Raw genomic sequence first — 3,682 nt, 5'->3', positions numbered from 1 at the left:
CAAAACCGAAACCGAAACCTTAACCGAAACTTAAACCTCAACTTTGACCAAGCCGGACCATCCGCTCCAAATAATAACCCCAACCGCCGAGTTCGGATAAATATTGATGATGTTTGATCGAGAGTTCCGACTGAAGATGAGGATGAGGGTGAAGATAATAATGGAAACGAAGGTTTTCGGGCAGCTGATGATTATAAGCATATTCTGCAATGGCATTCAGAAGTTTCAAATTTAATTAAACCAATAATAAGATAAATGTAAGAATAATAATCATAATCAAATGCATATTAATATTAGATTAGAAATGTAAGAATGATAATTATTGTATTGGAATGTATATCAGATTGGGTTTATTAAGGTTTCCTAGTAACGTCTATAAATATTATTATTATTATTAAAAAAAAAGTCTATAAATTGTAAGGCAATTCATTCATTCATACCTGGAGCTATGTAGCCATAAGAGCCAGCAATGGCAGACATGCATTCGGAAGCACCGGAAGCAAGTCCGAAATCTGCAACGTGAGCTTCAAAGTCAAAGTCCAAAAGTATGTTGTTTGATTTAACAGCGCGGTGCAGAATCAAAGGCGAGCAATCATGGTGCAAGTAACAAAGCCCCTTCGCGGCTTCAACCGCGATCTTATAACGCGTATCCCAATGCAAATGCCCTCCTTTCTTCCCATGAAGCATTTCACCTAAACTTCCATTAGGCATATACTCATAAACCAACAAATTAGTCTCATGGTTTGAACAAAACCCTAACAATCTCACAATATGCCGATGTCTAATCCGTCCCAACGTTTGAATCTCGGCATTGAACCCGTGGTCATGATTCGAGCCACGGCTCATAGCTGGGAGTCGTTTAACCGCCACAGTCTCATTATTTGGCATCACGCCTTTGTACACTATTCCGGCCCCGCCCTTTCCGATAATATTATCTTCTTTTAAACTATCTAGCACGTCGTCGCACGTGAAGTCCAACCACTGGAATGCAGTTAGCTTCCACGCACGCGCTTTGTTTGCATTCTTTATCGACCGTGCTTTAATTATCGCTGCGACGGCAAACGCAATTGAGCATAACAGGAGGCCAATAACAAGGAGGAGCTTCACGGAAGCCAAGAGTCCTTTCGAATGTGGTTGGTGGGTCCCGTTTGCGACTCCGTCTTTACACGGTCCAAAATAAGGTCCGCAAAGACCAGAGTTGCCCAAAAAGGATGTGTAGTTAAAGTAACTGAACTGTCCGGTGCCTGGGACTAGACCCGAAAGGTTGTTGTAAGAGAAGTCAACCGATGTTAAGCTTTGCATTGACGCTATCGATGCCGGAATGTTGCCTACCAAATCGTTGCGCGAAAGATTTTAAGTAGTTCAAGATGTGCATGTCGGTTATGGCGGTAGGGATCTCGCCCGAGAGCTGGTTCCGGCTGAGATCCACGTATGTGAGAAGCTTACACTGGCTGATCTCCGGCGTGATTCTGCCGGATAAGTTGTTGTGACTGAAATTGATTTTAGACAGCTGCTGAAGCTTTCCGATTTCGCCAGGAATGCTGCCCGAGAACATGTTTCCATCGAGTAAAAGCTTCTGCACGCCCGAAAACTTGCTGATGGTAGCAGGCAACGGACCGGTTAACCGGTTGTTAGACAAACTGAGCTGACCAAGATTGACCGAAACCGAATCGGTCACGGGGAGCTCGCTCGAGAGGAAGTTGTTTTGCAGCTCGACCTGTGAGAGATGCGGTAAACTGAAAAGCCCCTTGGGAATCGAACCATTGAGGAAGTTCTCGCCCATTCGCATCCGATTCAGCGACTTGCATTCCCCAAGAGACTCTGGTATCGGACCGAATAAGAAGTTGCCTAACGTGATAATCGTTTGGAGCTTATTACCATTGCAGAGATTAGGCGGAAGCGAGCCCGTGAGTTTGTTGGAAGATAGATCCAGAAAGTGCAGGTTTCCGTTTTGGCCAAGAGTTTGTGGAATGCTGCCTGTGAAGTTGTTTTCCCACAGCTGCAACACCTCTAGCCTCGGTAACTCACTGATGAATTCCGGTATCGACCCGTGAAGCTTGTTCCGGAACAGGTTCAGTAACGTGAGGTTCTTGAGGTTCCGGAACGAGTCTAGTATCTCCCCTGTGAAGATGTTATTCGACAGGTCCATTGATAACAGACTCTTTAAGCCTCCAAGCTCATTAGTTAAAGATCCAGTGAGCGAGTTAACCTGAATTAGAATGCAAGACACGATGCAACTAATCATTATTAAATTAAATTAGGGCATGTTTGGGAGTGCTTTTATTTTTTGCTTCTTGGAGGGGCAAAATGCCCCTCCAAAAGCACCTAAAAGCTTCAACTTGGTGCTTTTAGTTGCTTTTGGAGGGACATTTTGAACATTTTACCCTTCCAAAAAGCAAATAAGAAAAGCACTCCCAAATAGGGCTGTCCAAACTGCTCGCCGCTCGTTCGTCGTTCGCTCTAAAATTGCTCGAAAAATGCTCGTTCGATTTAGGCTCGGTTTTTTGGAACTCGGTTCGGTTTAAAAACAATCCAAGCACGAGCAAAGCCTCACTCGGTTTGGTTCGGTTCGTTTTGCTCGAATTATTTTTTATTTATTAGTTTTATATATAAACTATATGTATATATATATAAAAGTATACTATTTTTTAAAGTTATTAAAATTTCCCTCTTTTGTGTTGAATTCAAAGTTCAATTTTAAACCATAGTCGCTCGTTTTATATATGTTTTGTTGTTAACTTTGAGTTTTATACATTTTAAAGGTGAAAGTTTAGATAATTTAGAGTTCAAAGGTCTTGAGTTAATGATATTTTGAAGTTCTAGAAATTTAAAATTGGAAACTTTGTACGAAATCAAGCAAAACCAAACCGAACCAAGCCGCTCGGCTTCAAACCAAACCAAGTATGAGCATGTCTGCGTTCGGTTCGGTTCGTGAACAGCCCTACTCCCAAACACCCACTTAATAAAATAAAATAAAATATATAATAACTACCTGAAGGAACAAGGTGTCAAGGTTTTGAAGTTTTCCGATTTCAGGCGGGACTTCACCGGTGAGGCCGCAGTTGGCGGCATCGATTCGGGGGAGGTTAGACAAGTTACCGATTTCCGGCGGAATACCGCCAGAGTAAGTGTTGTAAGGCTGGTTATGTTTCCAAGTTCCGGCGGGATAGCCCCGGTGAGCTCGTTGCCGGAGACAGCCAAGTATTCAAAAGCAGGAAGCCGGCCGTACTCCGGCGGAATAGCTCCGGAGAAATAGTTCATGCCGGAGCCCGGTCATTTCGGAGACGGCTGCGGGTCGTTGGAGATTTTGGATTTGATGGACAGAAGTGCTTTGTATTCCGGCGCCGGATTTGGCGGTCATCAGTTGTAAAGAGAGAGAGTGTGTCTTTGTGTGTGTAGAATTTTTTATGATATTTTGGTTGTTAGTTATTTGGATTTTGCTTACAGGATATATTTTGGTTATTAGAAGATGCATACTTGACGGTGGCGGTTTGTTTAGGCAGATGAGGAGGATTAGTGGGAGTGTTTGTGTTTTGTGATTGAGATCTAGGTGGAAATAGATGGTGTTTGTGTTTTGTGATTGTGATTGAGATTTAGTAGTATTTTATATATAAAAAGTTTTTTGTTTAATTGCATTGTAAAAAAAAACAAAAAAGTGTAGGCGTCACGTGGCGCATAATGC

The 3,682-nt window shown here is 42.6% G+C and overlaps 1 pseudogene across 1 annotated transcript; it reads right to left on the bottom strand.

The window, feature by feature from the left end:
* Window positions 1-426: 426 nt before the first annotated feature.
* Window positions 427-3,361, bottom strand: LOC143585619 (uncharacterized; annotated as a pseudogene). The gene is made up of 2 exons (XR_013144569.1): window positions 2,993-3,361; window positions 427-2,209 (listed from the first exon to the last, which is right to left on the bottom strand). The product of XR_013144569.1 is annotated as an uncharacterized LOC143585619 (transcript).
* Window positions 3,362-3,682: the final 321 nt, after the last annotated feature.

The sequence above is a fragment of the Bidens hawaiensis genome, unplaced genomic scaffold (genome assembly GCF_021521415.1).
Source record: "Bidens hawaiensis isolate Kalapana, Puna unplaced genomic scaffold, B.hawaiensis_p1.1 tig00033913_1, whole genome shotgun sequence".
Taxonomy (NCBI): domain Eukaryota; kingdom Viridiplantae; phylum Streptophyta; class Magnoliopsida; order Asterales; family Asteraceae; genus Bidens; species Bidens hawaiensis.
This window is presented reverse-complemented; position numbering and strand designations above follow the sequence as displayed.